Genomic DNA, 18321 nt, shown 5'->3' with positions numbered 1-18321 from the left:
ATTTAGTCTCAAGGGGAATAGTTTCTCGGTGGTGTGAAAGAAACAGAGTTGGCTGCAGAGGGGTGGAGAGATAAGTGGGAAGTGAGGGAGGGGATCCATTAGCACAGCTCTCTCTAGAACGCTGGCTGTGAATAGAAGACAGTGAGAGCTGAAAGCAAATCAGTGTGGGGAGAGGTTGAGTGGGTGGGAGAAATGAGCACAGCAAAGGCTGAGAGAAAGGGAAACATTCCAGTTAAAAGCAGAAATGTAGCAGATGACATCAGACTTCTTAAAAGACTGGAAAGGATGGGATGAGCATTGGAAGTGGAAGGCGGCCATATTTCTCTGCCAACAGCAGAAGGCAGGGACAGTTATGCAGAAAGATGGTTCAGAAAATTGCACCCTTCCTGGTCTGATGGGTCCATAAATTTTCTTTCCAACGGAATAAAAAGGGAAGACTGAAACTTAGAAATGAAAACAAGATCTACACAGATGTAAAAAAATGGGACCAAAGAAAGTGTGGGGTCAGTGGCCAAGTGGTTTCAAATGCATTGGCTGGGAAAATAAATAAGGACAAAACTAAATATTCAAGCCAAAGTCAATAATAATAGAATTGAAGGACCTAAATTTAAGCAATTTAAACTCAAAAAGCCTATTACTCCTGACAGGGCCAGGAAGCAAAGTATGGTAGTATGGAATGCATTGCTCGGGCCATTGGTGGAAGGAGGTTGACACTGGAGGTGGGAAGGTCTCTGACTCATTGTATTCCTAAAATTCCAACTATGAAGGATTTTGTAGATCACAATTATTTTAATAAAAATATTACATTTTTTAAATGGACCTTTTAGAGCCCTAGGACATTGGAAAAGGTGTTTGTTTTTGCATTTTGACTTATCCAGGGTTGAGCATCACTGGGTATCGACTAAAAATATTAAAGTAATGAGTTAAAAATAGAACTGGATGCCTCTCATAATCAGGACATCAGAAACATAGTAGGAGGGCCCAGAGTGATGGCACAAGTGGTAGGGGCATTTACCTTGCATGAGTTAACTAGAATGGACAGTGGTTTGATCCCCCCAGCGTTCCCATATGGTCTCACAAGCCAGGGATGATTTCTGAACGCAAACCCAGGAGTAACCCCTGAGAGTCACAGGGTGTGGCCCCAAGTACCAAAACAACAACAACAAAATGAAAAGAAAGAATGAAGAAAGAAAGAAAGAAAGATAAGAAAGAAAGAAAGAAAGAAAGGAAAGAAAGGAAGGAAGAAGAAGGAAGGAAGGAAGGAAGGAAGGAAGGAAGGAAGGAAGGAAGGAGAAGGAGGAGGAGGGAGGGAGGAGGGAGGAGGGAGGAGGGAGGGAGGGAAGGAAGGAAGGAGGGAGGGAGGGGAGGGAGGGAGGGCAGGGAGGGAGGAAAGAAACATAGTAGGGAAACAGCAAATAGTCAAGATCATTGTAATGAAGAACATGAGACCCAATAGGAAGAGTTACTACTGTCAGAGGGTGGGGAATAGTACAGGAAGGGAACACTAGAGAACAGTGGTGAAGAGAAGAATCCACTCTGGAAGAGGAAGGGGTGCAGGAAGGTGTAAATTGTTTTAGTAAAAGAGTATTTTAAAACAGAAGCCAGGGAGATAGCAGAGCGGTTAAGGCATTGCCTTTGCATGTGCTGTACTGGGGAGGGACTTGGTTTGATTCCCAGCATCCTATATGGTCCCCCAACCTGCCAGGGGTGATATCTGAGTACAGAACCAGGAGTAACCCCTGAGCCACTGCTGGTGTGGCCCAATAACCCAACCAATCAACCAACCAACCAATCAATCAAGTTTAAAATAAACACACTTAAAAAAAGAGTATTTTAAAACATCAGTGCCTGAAGAATGGAGAAGGATTGCCATATAAGGAGAATCGAAGATGGGATGAAAATCAGGACAATGGTGAAGGGTAGTGAAAGGCAGGACTGGAGATAAATAATAAAGAAGATGCTTCCCTTGCACCCATACCTGACCCAGGTCTGATTCCTGGTACCCGTATGGTCCTCCCAAATCTGTCAACAGTACCCCTGAGTGCTGAGCCCAGACTAAGCCAGGGACAAAGTCAGGTGAGATCCCAAGCCCCAATAACATCAAAAAAAAATAGTCCACTTGAGGGTTGGGAAGGAGAGCCCCAAATGCTCTCTATTGGTGTTGATTACAAGAAACCTCAAAAAGGGGCAAGAGTCCCAGCATGCATGTGGTGGGATTTCATTCTTGAGACCCCTGGCCCAGGGTAGAGGGAAGGATGCTGATGGAGTCAATCTGAGGGCAGACATGGATACAATACTCACCCTTCTCTCTCCAGCCCCCTATTGTGGGGTCACAGCTTTAACCCAGCAGCCCATTATAGTAGAGCATTCTGTACAGGTACAGTAAGTAACCCATTCTTAATGTCCTCAATAGGTTTTTGGAAACTTTGACCTTAACACAAACATGTGGAAATTACATTTCTCCAACAAAGAAATTCCTTCCCATCTTGGCAGGCACTTTTCCTCCCATCAATGGCATTGCAACTTTATTAGAGGACCAGATATCTTTCTAGTGCCTAGGTAGTGCTCCCTAGAGCTCAGAATTTCCCTCTTTGCTCAGGAACTCAGGTCCCAGTGAGATGATATCATCATTTCCTTGGGGCTTGCAGCCCACCTGATTCCACAACTCATGCTCTTTCCTACAGGCTCTTTCTTGCCTTTGAGCATTGATTTTAGCTCTCCAGCCCCAACACATTTGCTTCTCTAGGATAAACAACTCCAGACTTTGAGCTCCTGAGGGGCCTTGTTTCCAGTCTCCATGCTCCCATCTTTCTCTCCAGTTTATTCACATCTCATTTCCCAGCCCAGGTGTCCTTGCCTGGGCGTTGTTCAGGTAGTAATGAGTTCCCTATGGAAAAAACAAAGACTCCTCTGAACAAAGTTCTTGGGAAGCTTCTTTGCAGGTTTCCCTCCAAGAACAGTTTCATTTATTTCCATCCTAGTTTTCTCCTAAACCAATTTGCCAGTTAAGATATCCTTCAAGGAAGGAGAGAACAGATTTCAGGATTCCATTGCCCCTGATGTCTCTTCCTCCTCCCTCAAAGACTGACCTCTATGTTCCAGAGAGACCAAAGCCAGAGAATTTTATTTATTTATTTATTTATTAATATTGCTGCTTTTTGCTGATGATCTTACTGTCTGGAAATCTAGCATTTTTTTTTCCTAACCACTCACCTTTAAGACTCGATTTAGGGACTGGAGATGGGGCTTAGTAGAACACCAGTTGTCTTTCATGCATGGGACATGGGTTTGAACTCTGGTACATAAAAAAATACAAATTAATAAAGCAAAAACTCAATCCAGGCATCAGCTATTAGAAATATGGTCATGTAGCCTGGCTTACATCAGGAGTCCCTCAGTTTGGGGGGGACCTCCTATCACAACACTAAAACCAGCAGCAGATAGTTAGTGATAAAGGAACAGAAGGGCCAAAGAGTTCGGACTAGGAAAAAAATGCCATTCCAAGCATTAACTTACGCATGCCACATGGATCGCCCCTTTAGGTGCTTACTTTCTCACCTGTAGAAATGAGGAGAAAGTGGTGGCAAAGGAGATGATGCAGCGCAGAATCATGTGGCCCCAGACTCCAGCAGTGCAATTTAGTGGTGGTTATATTCTGCAAACCCATATTGAATTGATCCACTAGAGTACATATGAATTTATATCTATAAACACTCTACTCTACTGTAATTATTCTTAGATTTACATTTTTCCATTGATCTCACTACCTAGAGGTCAAATATCATATGTAATTCATGATTCTGCTTCTAGTGTTTTACAAAAAAAGACCAGCACCACAGAGGACCCTATGAATTAAATAAATGGGTGGATCTAAGTAGCCTTCATGCTGATTGTCCTTATAATCAGATATTCTGGAATCACTTATTTAATTGCTGTATAAGTTGAGAGAATATAGAAGCAAATATATATCTTCTTCATTTGAGGCCTCTCCAAGAATTGAAGAAGGAAGGCCAAATTTGGGTGAGGGGGGAAGTTCTAAGACCAGTACAGAACTATGGATAATGGTGGAGATCATATCCAACTGGAATAGTCCAATCAAGAGACTTAGACAATCAAGACAGCAGCCAGGATAAGAGGAAATATAAGTTTTAGGGAGAGACCAGAGGGCACTGTCTCAGGGCTGAGACCCCGCTGGGACTCATGAATCAAGACTTATTTTGTTGTCTGCTAGCTCTAAAGTCCATTCTGATAGTTTGGCTTCTATGCCATTCACTGATGAATGACACTAAGTAGTCCCCTTACTCTGGAGCCACAGTATCCTAGATTCCCAGCAGACCTAAGGAAAGTGATGATTAATACAACGAGAGAACCATGAGCCACAAAGATTAGCTTTGCTAAGAGCAAAGAAGCCATGTTAAGGGGAGGCAAAAGTCAAGTCTCTAATTGAATCAATGAATTTGTAATCTGAGTTTTACCATGAAACTTCCCTTCGAAAGATTCTACCAGTCAAAGGTTTTCTACAGGTCAAAATGTTTAGCCCTTGCCAGGACTATATTTCTACTCAAATATCATCCCCAAGATCCACTCTGCTGCCTGCATCAAATGATGTGGTTGGTGAGCAGCCTCACCATGGTGACCAACATCAGAACCTAATTCCAGTCAAAGAAAATGCATAGGTTTCTGGGTCAGAGTTCAAGGCAGCACCTGGGACTCTTGTTTGTTAATCATAAAATGTACAGTCCAAATACATCTACATTACAAATACTGTAGAGAGTATTTCAAGATTGTCTGAGGCATTCCTAGAAGCTAGCACATTTTAATAAGTTATTTTTGTTAAAAATAAAGCTCAACAATTTATTTGTTTGTTTGGTTTTTGGCCACCACATAATAAACCGATGATTATCATGATTTATTCCTGGCTCTATACTCAAGAATCACTCCTGGTGGGTTCAGGGGACCATATGGCGTGATGGTATTAAACCCAGGTCAACCATGTGCAAGGCAAGTGCTTTATCCACTGTAGTATCTCTCTGTGGCCTCAGAATTACAACATTTTAACTATTTTTGCTCAGCATAGAGACAGCAGGAGAAAGAGTAGGAGAAAAACTGGGGAAAGGACCGGAGAGATAGCACAGCGGGTGTTTCCTTGACAAGCAGCCGATCCAGGACCAAAGGTGGTTGGTTCGAATCCCGGTGTTCCATATGGTCCCCCGTGCCTGCCAGGAGCTATTTCTGAGCAGACAGCCAGGAGTAACCCCTGAGCATGGCCGGGTGTGGCCAAAAAAAAAAAAAAAAGAAAGAAAAAAGAAAAACTGGGGAAATTAGTGGTGGGAAATGTCCACTGGTAAAGGGTATAGTATATTAAATTACTGAAACTCAATTAAAATAAACTTCATAACTGTGTATCTCATGGTGATTCCATTAAATAATTAATTTATAAAAATAAAGCATCCAGGGGTCGGAGAGATAGCATGGAGATAGGGCGTTTGCCCTTGCAGTAAGGACGATGGTTGGAATTCTCAGTATCCCATATGGTCCCTGCCAGGAGCGATTTCTGAGCATAGAGCCAGGAGTAACCCCTGAGCGCTTCTGAGTATGACCAAAAAACCAAAAAATTTAAAAAATTAAAAAGAATTAAAAGCATACCAAGGAAAAAATTGCCAATTAAAAAAAAAGGATAGAAAATAAAGAATGTTAGACAGGTTCCTGATTTAAGTGCCCACTTTAGAAACCAGATTTGGACATTGGGCCTCTTCCTATTTCTAAACACCTGTTTTGAGAGAACCCAGTAAGTTGTGTTATTTTCATCCTGATGCTTTTCCTCTAGGAACTAGGAATTTGACGCCTAAATTTGTCTTATCCTCTGGGACCATATGTCTTTGGAACGATTCTCCTAGTTTCCCACTGCACAAGTCTTGGGTCCCCAAATCTGAGGCAATAGAAACGTGGACTGATCAAGGCCAGTTTTACTGGATTTTAGAGCTTCTGAGAGGTGAGACCAGGTCTCACTCCAAGGCAGGTTCTAAATCACAGGAATGAGGGGCAGGATTCTGAATTCAGAAGAAAGAAGAGGGGAAAAGAGATAGCTTGCAGTAAAGCTAGTCTGCTTTGCGATTAGTAGGTCATGATGGGTACATCTCACTTCACATCCCCATCATCTCCAGAGCAGTCCAAATTATGGTCCTATTTTACAGCTTAAAAACTCAGGTTCATAGACATTAAAAGCCTCCCCAAACATCACCAACTATGCAAGGTAAATGTTCTCTAATAGTTAAAATCTGACAGTCAAAGCATTTTCCTCCCCTTGAATCAGACTGTTACCCCACCCCACCCCCCATCTTCCAGTGTAATATTACCTGATGGTAAGACCAGCCTATTTCTGGGAGAGATCTTTGGAAGAACAAAGGGGTTGTCTCAGGGGCATAAAAGGGGATTCAGGAAAGTCAGCAAGGAGGCTCGGTTGAACTAAGCAACATGGAAGATAGGAAACAGGTTTGAGATGCTGGATGGCTGAAATAGACTGCTTAAAAGGTTTAAGATTAAGGCCACACATGGTGGGTAGGACCTTAATAAAGCTTCATGTCTCCTGAAACCTGACTGCCTGTGGATCATTTCCTCGCTGCCACCCTGAGACTCGGGCTGGAAGGGGATGCAGACGCGTGGCCCATGCTGGCAGAGAAAGGCCTCTCCATCCCTCCGTCTCACCATCATCCACCTCCATCCAGAGACTCAATAAGTCAATATGTTTTTCAACATCAGACCTCTAGTCCTAGATAGTCCAAGTCAGGATATCCTCACCTTTCAAGGTTCCTCTATATCCCCTCCTCCTACTTTCATCTATCAGTTAGAGCAAGAGCAGAGCAGTCGCTGACACTCTGCTTCTCTGACTCCTTCCATGGATGTTGTTAGATTTCATGGTTCAATCGGGATATCTGTCACATGCAGGATACAGACTGGGCAATGGGTTCTCTTACCTTTTTCATAGGCATATCTATGTTGAGGACACTTGTACATGAATATACTTTGTACACTTGTACCAAAAATGGTTCTCAGTTTTCAGTCTTCCACCACCTAAAGCCCACATGGGACTTCATATTCTTCCAAGATATCTGCTCTATTCCCCCTCCTATTCACCTTTGTGCTTTATCTATTTATTATAATTATTTAATTATAAAATTAAATTGAATAACTATAATTAAACATAATTATAATAATATTATAATTACTTACTGTTTGGGGGCCACACCTGTCTGTGCTCAGGGCTTACTACTTGATCTCTGCTCAGGGATCATTCTTAGGGGACCATATGGAATGCCAGAGATCGAATCCAGGTCAGCATCATGCAAGTCTAGTAGTACCCTACATACTGTACTGTATTGCCTGCCCAGTTCATCACTTGTGTATGGGAGTGTGGTAAACTGACGTCAAGAAGAAGTTCACTCAAGGTTGCAATAATGACTTTAAAGTGGAACCAGGACACATATCTGTGTCAATTCTGGAACTCACTCCTTTTCACTCATAGCTATCAGAATGGGAAAGGTGTCCAGGTTTCACACAGGCAAGCTGCCTAGAGCCAACCTTAGGAGAAACTCCCTTCTGAGAGGAGGTGGGCATCCTAAGTAATAATGACAAACATGGAACTGACCATCTTCTGTGGTGGGACAGTGCTCACCTAGCACTGGCAACTTCCCTTGCAGGAACCCACCCAACCCTTTCAACAGATTCTTATCCCAATAATTCATTAGAGCTATTCATTAGCTCTAGATGACCAGCTTTGGGCTTTGATTCCCAATCATCTCCCCCACCCCAGGATCTAACTCTTATTTTCCTGGAGGGTAGGGAAAGAGAGGGTGGGAGTTCCTAAGCAATGATCCGATATCCCATATCCGATATCCTAGCAATATTAAGTCCATTAGGCCTGATAGCTCAATACTAGAGCCTGAGGATGCACTGATCATCTGGGGCTTTGAGGTACCGGGAACCACCTGGTCCATAGACCACGATGCTGGGGAGGAAGGGACCAGCTGGCAACCAAACCCTGGTGCCCCTAACTCCTATCTGCTTGGCCCCTAGGCCAAGAAAGAACCAGGCAGTGCAGGCAATCAAACCCAATTGCCCCCTAAGCCCGATCTCATTGGCCCCCAATAGCCCCTGGCACTTGCTGTCTTCCTTGAAGATGTCAGCCACTACCTAGTTAAGGACTTAAAGGTCCTTCTCTCCTGTCAATCTCCCCAGCCGTGGACTCTGCACCATCAGGCATCTCATTTTCCTCCCTGTGACCGCTGATTTGCAAGGTCTTGGGTCTCAATGTGCGTCTCCTCCCTCCCTCTGACAAACGCACACGCTTCTGGACACACTCAAGGGGCATGCGCTCATGCATAATGCATGGCCCACGATCTGCAGTCGGGCTAAATTGAGATTCCGCTGGCTCTGGGGCCTAGAGACACCTCGATGCCTGCGTCATTAGCTGAGCTCTGAAAGCCATCATTACTGCAGCCACTGGGGCTGAGTCACTGAGACTGTGAGCAGGTAATAGAATTGCGGGGACACATAATAAAAAGGAATGGAAAGGGACTCAGACCGGCCAGGAGGACTATCTGTTATTTGGGCCTGAAGGGTGATATGTAAACAAGGAGCTCCAGGCCCCGGAGACGACACATTCTGCTGGGTCCCTCGGCAGCTGATAATAAACAGCCCAATTATAACCTCCACACACTGAGATTTCAAAGCACAGGAAGAAAAAAAAAATCAATGAAATTAATTTAATGTGGGCCCATTCGTTATGTGTGTTTGGCTTTAGAAACTGGATGCAATATCCCTTTAGACCTGCACATCTTTCCCTATTCTGTTGCATCCATTCACAGAAGCCAAGAAAGAGAAAAACAAAACAAAACAAAAATAAAAACAAAAGCTAGGACTTGAGGTTTATTTGTCTTCTCCATCTCTAAGCAGGAGCAGCTCAGGGACACCCAGGACTAGAATAGGCTTTAAAACGTCACACCTTTCACAACACAGGGGCACACACATAGTCTTCGAGGACACTGGTGCCAATGTCATTGCCCACGCATGACCTCATGAGTGCTGAGGGCGGACAGCATGATCTGACTGGGGAGTGGAGAGTATGAAGCTGCTTGTCTTTAATTAATAGCCAGGAGCTAGAGGGTGGCAAGGATGTTTTTATGTCTTTTGTTTGTTTGTTTGTGAGAGGGTGTTTGGGCTGGTAGTGTTGATGGTCACCTGATGAGCATTGTAGGGTCTGTACAGAAGTGGGCAGGTAGCAGTGACACTGAGTAAATGCAGACCTCATCTTTCAGAAAGGTCAATGAGCACTAATCCTGAAAATCTCTGTCCAGTAAGCCTTGTGTCAATGTTTAGGAAAATAATTGGATGAAAGTGCCTAGCAAAAATCTGTAAGCATTCTAGAGATAAATGGAATAGTGAGTGATAAGAACTGCTGGACATTTGTGCATAACAAATCATCCTGGACAACTTGATAGCTTCTCCTGACAAAATTACAAAATAGTGGACGGAGGAGATGGAGTCAAGGTTATGGATCTGAGTTCAGGCAAAATATTGAGTCATGTCACATGTGATGTTCCACTTGCCAAATTAATTCAAATTACTTTCCTTTCAAGCTGTGTTAGGTGGGTGAGAGTGACCTTTGAACCTGGATGAAGAGTAGTCATTGAGCACAGGTAGAAAGTACCTGCCTCCAGGGACAGAGTCAGAAGCTGCACGCCCCGAGCCTTGCTTTGTAAAGAAGCATTCAAAGGGTCATGGAGATGTCAGCCAAGAAGCTCAGACATCATAAAAGCATGGGAGGACCCTGCCATGTTTCTAGATTTTTGAGCAAGAAGGAAAGGCACACTTTTAGATGATGATTTTTCAGTTTCCCGTTGGGACCGATGTCCCACTGTCATTATCTCCATCATTTGGACACTTTATCATCCTAATTTTGTTTATGAGAAAGCATTTCTACCAACTTCCTGGGAGATGCTGATGCTACCAGTTCTGGGAGTCTACAGTAGGTATCCCTGGTCTATTCCAGTTGTTTCTCAATTAATTTACCTATGACTCACCTGCAGGAGCTAATTACAATTTTTGTGGAGTTCTTGGAGGCTTCTGAGGAAAGGCCAACTCTGCATTTTTCACAGTTCCCAGGAAGCACCCTTTGTTGTTGGTTTTCCATTTTACTTTGAGTGGTAAGAACTCAGGCCTTGATGTTGAATTGAGAACTCTAAAAAGACAACACCACTATTTAAGAATAGACTCTGGGGCCAGAGAGATAGCACATCGGTAGGGTGTTTGCCTTGCAAGTGGCCGACCCAGGACCAAATGTGGTTCAAATCCCGGCATCCCATATGGTCCCCCATACCTGCCATGAGCAATTTTTGAGCAGATAGCCAGGAGTAGCCCCTGAGTGCAGCCGGGTGTGGACCCCCCCCCCAAAATGAAAAAGAATAGACTCTGGATTGGGGGAATAGTTCAGAAGATGATCCTAGCTTCTCATGTATAAGACCCTGAATTTGATCACACACACACACACACACACACACACACACACACACCTATACACAATTTGAAAGAAAGAAAAGATCTCTTCTGGAACACAAAATAAAAGTAACCAGGTCTTTTGGAAAATCTGAGTTGAAAATTTGGATGTGTCTTTCTTTTGTTTGCTTTATGATTGTCGAGTTGTCTTTTATTCCTTTAGGTATCTCTGATTATTTTCAAGACAGTAACTGCTTATAAGGGTTATTATTCTTTAGTGTCAAGACATTTATTTGACAGTTTCACAGAATGCCCAGAGAGAAAACACAGGCGACTCTTCAGTGCATAACTGCCCTGAGGCACCATGCCACTGCTCACCACTACGTGTAAGGAGCTCGGCAAGACTATGCTCAGGCTGTAGGACTTTCTAGGCTTACTCTCCCCTCATGACCATCTCTTCCTCCACACACCAGCAGAATCCTGCTCTCCCCTATTTTCAATTTTGTCCCTTTACCTACTTAGTAGTGATTTTATTAGAGTTCTAGAAGCACTTCATTATCAAATTTAAAATAAAACCTGCCCCATGTGCTGTAAATTAAACCTCATTCTTATAACTTATTGCTTCTTATCTCAAATCCTTTAAAGAGATCACAGGGGTTGGAGCGATAGCATAGAAATAGGGCGTTTGCCTTGAATGCAGCCAACCTGGGATAAACCCAGGTTCAATCCCCGACATACATATGATCACCCGAGCCTGCCAAGAGCAATTTCTGAGCACAGAGTCAGGAGTAACCTGAGTGCCGCCAGGTGTAGCCCAAAAAAACAGAACAAACAACAACAAAAAAGAGAAGACAAACCTAAACAATCAAGTGAGTAAAAAAGAAGTGAGGTTCCCTCTTGCCCAATCCCTCTTGGGCTACTTGGGAATTCAAGAAAGAAATTAAAGAGGGACCAATGCATACTCTAGACAGGGGGAATAAAATGATGAATATTACTGTAACTTTAACTATATACCAAAAACCAAGTAACACTTGAAACTTGATATTTAAGAAAATTAGAACAAATAAAATCTCACTCCACGTAATCCTCAACCTCAGTCAATTCCTGTCATCTCCATAATCATGATAGGGAACCTTCTTTTCCCTTTTTCTCTAGGCTTCCCTGTCTTTTTACCTTTGTGTCTCCGGTGTATCTGGACATAGCAAATCTTAAATATTCAATTATTTTTTAATCTTCCTCAAATTCCAGAAAAACAATCTTTACTTTGTCTATCTCTTAGTCTCTCGGCAACAAATTTCCCCCAATGCTATGTGTTTTGAATGATTCTTCTTGGCCAAAGTGGGGTCCAGTTTCCTTCCATGTCCAGCTGGGGCCAGTAATGTTTCATTCACACATAGGTCTTTTCATTCGATTTTCATTCTCCCCAAACATTCCCATCTCTAGTCATTCGCTCATCTAGTTCATTATTCATTTATTCATCAATTTCCTAATCCACTCATGGATAGAACAATTCATTCATGCATTTAGCCTCATATATATGAATATATTCACCTATACATTAACAAGATATAAATATATAAATGCACACACAGTTGTAAATATTCATCTATATGTTGATCATATGAATATATATTCGTATAACCACCCAATTAGTAGTACATTCCATTTTTTATTCACATCAGTTCTCTCCCCTACACACTCATTAATATATTTATTAATATACTATTTATATACTTTGAAACACTACAAGTGCTCATTGGGTGCTTAGTATATTGTTATTTGAACAATATCTGTAGATAATAAATTCTCTGTGCTCTTGAGAAACTCACAAATCAGCCACGAAAAACAAGCTTAATAACTGAAAATGAGGTGGTCAAGGTGAAGCAGATGGCAGGAGGGTGAAAAGTAAGTAAAACTGCAAGTCTACAAATCATTCATATTTATATGCATGATCTGATTTAAATGTTACCTTCATCTTAACAGATGATGAAACCAAATTTACTGCGTGTGATTTTGTCATTTATAGAAAGACATCTATGATCTTCCCATTTCTAGCATGAGTGAAGAGAAAGATTAAAGATGTCTTGTTTGGTGAATGACGTGGCTTTTGGAAAAGTACCGTAAGGTGGGTATTGGATGCTAGATGAACCAACCAGAAAGATGGAATATTTATTCCCCTAGCTTCAAGAACCTAGAGGTTGAATATTTTGGTAGTGGCCAATCCTGTACTTTCTTTTTTTTTTTAATTTTTTTTATTTTAATTATGACAACAAAGATGCAAAGAAAGAGGACAGGGTAAAGTTACAGTGGAAGCCCAATCACCCATAAACAGAATTCTCGGTAGTCCCATCGATGATATCCCAGTCTTGAACTTTCAGCCAAAGAAAATTAAGAAAAACAAAACTGAACCCATGTACAATACAATTACTTTGTCCCTCAAATCCCCAGTTGTAGTACATACTATTTCTTAGCAGCACACAATATAATCTAAAGACATTAGACTTATGTAACTCCTTAAACATTGAGGGCAAAGTATATTTCTCTAGTTCCATGCACATGCTTACTAGTTTAAGTTAACCTCAAAAGTTTTAGTGGGTTGTTTTTCTTAAGGATTGGAGTCAAGGGAACATAGTAAAAAACGGTATTAAAGTGGCATTTGTTTGCATAGGCCCACCAAAACATAAAGGACATGGAAAGACAAATTATGGTCTAAATACAAGGAGACCCTACCCCTGAAGTTTCCTGGCACAGGACTGACTCTAGGCTCCAGGCAAACTAGTTTGTCCAATTCAAGTCATCCTCTGTAGTGGCAATACACCTCCATTCCTCACATAGTCTCTGTTGTTGGTATCATGCTTCTGTATTAAAGATCCTGGAGTCTGCATATCCCATATTGCAGGCAGGATGGTGCAGAGCATCCTCTCGTTTCACCTCACACTTAAGGGGCACTAGAGAGAACCATGTCCTGTAGAGCAGGTCATTGTTGTTGTCAAGTCTTCTCAGTGTAAACGGAAGTCTCTTTTAGGAGGTCGATGTCAGACCGTTGGTAGAGTCTTTCCTGGTAGAGGACTGCTTCCAGCTGTTGCTATAAAAGACCTTGGATGTTTCGTAGATAGCTTGCCTGTTTCCGGCGTGAATGAAGGATGCCCATTCTTCTGAGGCCTGTGCCAGGTCATTATATCAATGTTCAGGGTGTAGGGTACATTGTACTGAGATTTATTAGATAAGAACTTATCTGTATGTATGGTGTTTTCCCATTTTAATGTGTCTATGCAAACAAGGATCAATGCCATGAAGCGTTATTGGTGCATCTGGAGGCAATAGGAACAAGACCAGCAATTTCCATGGCATAGTTCAATCATAGGCATCAAACTGAGGGACAGTTCCAACAACAATCCTTACTGAACAGCTTACAAAGAAAAGACAAGATGAAAAGTGGATAGAAACATCATGGTAGAAGAATATATAGAGAGTTACATCAGTTAAAGAAAATACCTATAAAATATTCAAAAGATATATGTGTTCAATATGTGTTCAATTTGTGTTCTTCTAAATAGTTCTGGGATTTGTTAGATCTACTGTATGTCTTAGGTCAGAGATTAGAACTATGTGTTACTGAAGTTAAGAAGGGTAAATCTGGGGTACTGATGGTTGGGAGGAGCATATGTTCGCGCAGGGGGCACTAGCCCCCGCGAGGTTTGCAAAATGTAGACTGTATGAAATCGCCAGTGACAGCCTGAGTATAGCTGAGCAGCTATCTGCCACCCACCAGATCAAACTCAACCCCCTAAGCCCCACCCTAGGCCAGTGTCCGGGTCCAGCCTGGGAGTGGGGAAAACCCAGGGTGCCCCATCAGCTCCTTCCAGGAACCCACCTGGAGATCTGGAGGAATGGGGGAGAGGGGGGTCGGGTGACCCAGGTCCGGGCCCCCCTACCCTAGGCCGGGCTAACAGGCAACTGGCACATGCGGAGGCCTGCCAGCTGCCCACCCGTGCCGGCTAAAAATCCTGCTCCAGGAAGGGAGAGAGACCCTCCCAAGCCCGAAGGACAGGGATTTAAGCCCCACCCTAGGCCAGTGTCCGGGTCCGGCCTGGGAGTGGGGAAAACCCAGGGTGCCCCGTCAGCTCCTTCCAGGAACCCATCTGGAGATCCGGAGGTATGGGGGAGAGTTGGGTCGGGTGACCCAGGTCCGGGCCCCCCTACCCTAGGCCGGGCTAACAGGCCGCTGGCACATGCGGAGGCCTGCCAGCTGCCCACCAGTGCCGGCTAAAAATCCTGCTCCAGGAAGGGCCAATCCTGTACTTTCTTATGTATCATATACAAGAAAATTTCCATAAATTAACCCCCAATCAGATTCCTTGGAGCTCCCAGTATGGTGCAGTTTCCTGAGACTAGTACATGAAGGAAGTGGCATGTTTGAAGGGGTGACAGAAATCTTGCACCCTTTTCCCAAACAGTGTCCTACACATGGCTACCACTTGGCTGACCTGGATTCGATGCTTTTATAAGGAACTGACAATTTTGTAAGTCAAATCTTTCTCTGAGTTTGTGAGTCACTCTAACATATTAATCCAGTTCAAAGGGAGAGGGAGTCAAATTTAGAGTCTGTCCATCAAAAAAGCACAGGCAAAAATATTGACTTACTACCAGCTTCTGAAATAGGGAAGAAGGGTGATTGGGAGAAAGCTCAGAAGACTGCTTCTAGCCTGTAGAATTTAACACTCTTTAATAAAAATTGTAGAAATAAGTTGTTAGAGAAGATATTCACCTGGGGTATAGAAAATTATCTGATGATGTGGGGTACCCTAGGACTTGACATACCCTAGACATGTGGGTGTCTGAACTCTTACTTATTTCAATGGCAGTTGAGATTTGGGTCTAGTCTTAATTATTCCACCTCTCAAAATCTTATCTATGCTACCATTCAGTGACCATCAGTCTACCATCTTAGGTGACCTTAGAATTTCTCAGGAGTCATATGGGTGGAGTCACTTTGGAAAGGCATAAAAACAAACTGGAAGTGAGGCCATGGAGACAGAAGGAGAAGATGGAAACTAAAAAAATAAGGCCTGACAGAGCGCTGGATGCATCTCTTGAAGATAAGGTTGGTCTTAGTAGCTTTCTTCTACTTCTCTCAGTTGTCATTCCTGTTCTCCTTACCTTGACTCTGAGCCCTTTCATTTAGTTCTTGACTTTGTGCCATGCTTACTAAACTAATATCTAGAGGATGGATGCTCAAAAGATTCAGATACTATCTGGGGTTGCATTTAATCGGTAGAGAAATGGCTTGGCTGACCAGAAGTGCCTACCCAGCAGTCAATGTAATCAGGTTAAGGAACAGTAGGGAAACAGAAAAATGACAGTATTGGGAGATATATACACTGTTACAGTTTATAAAGAAAGTGTAGAGTTAAACAACAACAACAACAACAGGGGCTGGAGAGATAGCATGGAGGTAACACATTTGCCTTGCATGCAGAAGATCGGTGGTTCAAATCCCGACATCCCACATGGTCTCCTGAACCTGCCAGGAGTGATTTCTGAGCACAAAGCCAGGAGTAACCCCTGAGCACTGCCAGGTGTGACCTCCCCCCCCAAAAAAAAAATAAAAACAAAAAATAATTCACATGCATGTATTAACAGGAGGCCGTAGGGGAGTAAGGCTGTTTGAGAGTGCACAGGCCATTGGCTATAGAAAACAGATCCAGAAGGCACCAGCTTCTATCCTTTGCTTATTTGCATATGCTTCTGGTGATTTGCATGGGTTTCCAAACCCCAGCAGAGAAATCTTAGGGGTGTGGAGAAAATGAAGATTTGAGCTTCAATAGGGTAGGTTTTATTTGGACTCTTATTAGTTTGCTGTGCAAAACAGCTCATTAGGAAACTCACTGGGGCACTTACATGCATTGCACATTTTTAATAATTGCACTCCTTCTGGTCCTGCCATAGGTCTCTATGCCTACTGGACCTATTAAAGTTGTAGAGGGAGAGAGAGAGAGAGAGAGAGAGAGAGAGAGAGAGAGAGAGAGAGAGAGAGAGAGAGAGAGAGAGAGAGAGAGAGAGAGAGAGAGAGAGGAGAGAAAAGGAGGGAGGGAGGGAGAGAGAGAGAGAGCACGCTTCTGGGTTCTGGGCCAACTAACGTGAGAGATGGTGAGATGTCTGTAGGTTACGTCCTGCTTATAGCTAAAAGGAAGAAAATCACCTACATGGTGGAAAATGGCAGCCAGGCACTTTGCATCCTAACAATCATAGGAGTCAAGATTTAGATAGCTCCACTGGTCACCATCAAGTCACACAGCTAGCTAACCCAAGCTAGAATTCAAACCCAAGAGGATGTAAACAAAGCCTATGCCCTTTCCAGGAGCCCAAATCGTACCAAACAAGTGAAATCTATTTTGCAAAAAAAAACATTATTCTTTTGGTTGAGAAATTGGGACTAGGAGAAGGGAAACGTGGAGGGGCAAGAAGAGAAAGGGAGAGCAGAAAGAATCTTGCCACAACAGTTCCTTAGACTCAGAGATCAGTCTCCAGCTGACAGCTAAGCCCACAATCACTATGGAGTTTTATTAAGGAGCAAGAGTTGTCGAAGAGTGAAGTGACAGATTCAAAATTAACTTGCCAAACTCCCCATCAATATTGTGACAGTCCCCAAGTGCCAGTTCAGCGACCCAGTGCACCAACTTGACAATATTAACATAACTTTGTTGGAACAAAATCTTCCCCTCTGTCTTTTCAAGAGAGCCTAATTTGGGGAAGATACATATTCTTCTGTCTTTCTAAGTCCCTCAGTGGCATGTCCTGATGGGTCCTCCCAAGAGTGTATGTCTACAGAACTTCCATCTCCTTGGGGACTGCCACCCCCTCATCATTCGGGAAAGAAGGACTTCTCTCCTTGAGGGACCTACTCTGTGAGCAGAGACTCAGAAAGAGACGCCCACAGGCCTGTCACTTCCAGGAACTGTCTTAAGTTCACTTCACTCTTATATTTGGAGCCACCAGCTCTTAGCCTCATTCCTTCTATTTTTTAAATTAATTTCTAAAGAAGCTCAATAGATATATGTGAATATAAATGGCTATACTATTTATGCAGGCAAAAAAAAGCAAGTGACCACAATAAACACTATAATTAATACAATATCCCAGTCTTTGGGCTCTTCCCCAACTCTGAATGCTCCCCTCTCCCTTAGCCCCCCATAATCCAAAACAAATACTGCATTTAGGTAGGCAACATTCATTTCCTTTCTAGTCCTGTGAAAGTCAAATAATATTTAGTTTGGAAGTTTTTACACTTTATCCACACTTTGTTTCATCTTCCACTAACCAGGTTTTTTAATTTCTATTATGACCTGCCAAGTCAAGACTTATCAACCTCTCAGCTCAAAAGAAGATTCCTGATTTCTTTCATTTTTATTCTATTTATTTTATTTATTTTGGGGGGGGCCACACTCAGTGACACTCAGGGATTACTCCTGGCTCTGTGTCAGAAATTCTCCTGGCTTGGAGGACCATATGGACACTGGGGGATTGAACCTGAGGTCCATCCTAGATCAGCCGCATGCAAGACAAATGCCCTACTGCTGAGCCAGAGTTCAAGCCCCAAGGATTCCGGATTTCTTAATTTCATTCTTTTTAAAAACACAAGATGAAGGAATGAAGTTTTTATTTGCTTTGAAGTGTTAGAATTGATCTCAAAAATCATGCATGCTACGTATGAACTTATCCATTGGGTCACATCCCCTGCCTATTGTACTAACTTTTATCCACAACTCAGTCTATTTTTTTTCCTCCTTATTTTTATTTCCTCCTTATTGAATCAAGTCACTAATTGCT

At 42.8% G+C, this 18321-nt stretch overlaps 1 protein-coding gene across 3 annotated transcripts in view; it reads right to left on the bottom strand.

Moving 5' to 3' along the window:
• ASTN2 (astrotactin 2) overlaps positions 1-18321 on the bottom strand; it is a 1116661-nt gene that overhangs the window by 348951 nt on the left and 749389 nt on the right. The window lies entirely within an intron of this gene.

This window comes from Suncus etruscus, chromosome 5, assembly GCF_024139225.1.
Source record: "Suncus etruscus isolate mSunEtr1 chromosome 5, mSunEtr1.pri.cur, whole genome shotgun sequence".
Taxonomy (NCBI): domain Eukaryota; kingdom Metazoa; phylum Chordata; class Mammalia; order Eulipotyphla; family Soricidae; genus Suncus; species Suncus etruscus.
The sequence above is the reverse complement of the archived record's forward strand: the minus strand, read 5'-3'. Positions and strand labels throughout refer to the sequence as shown.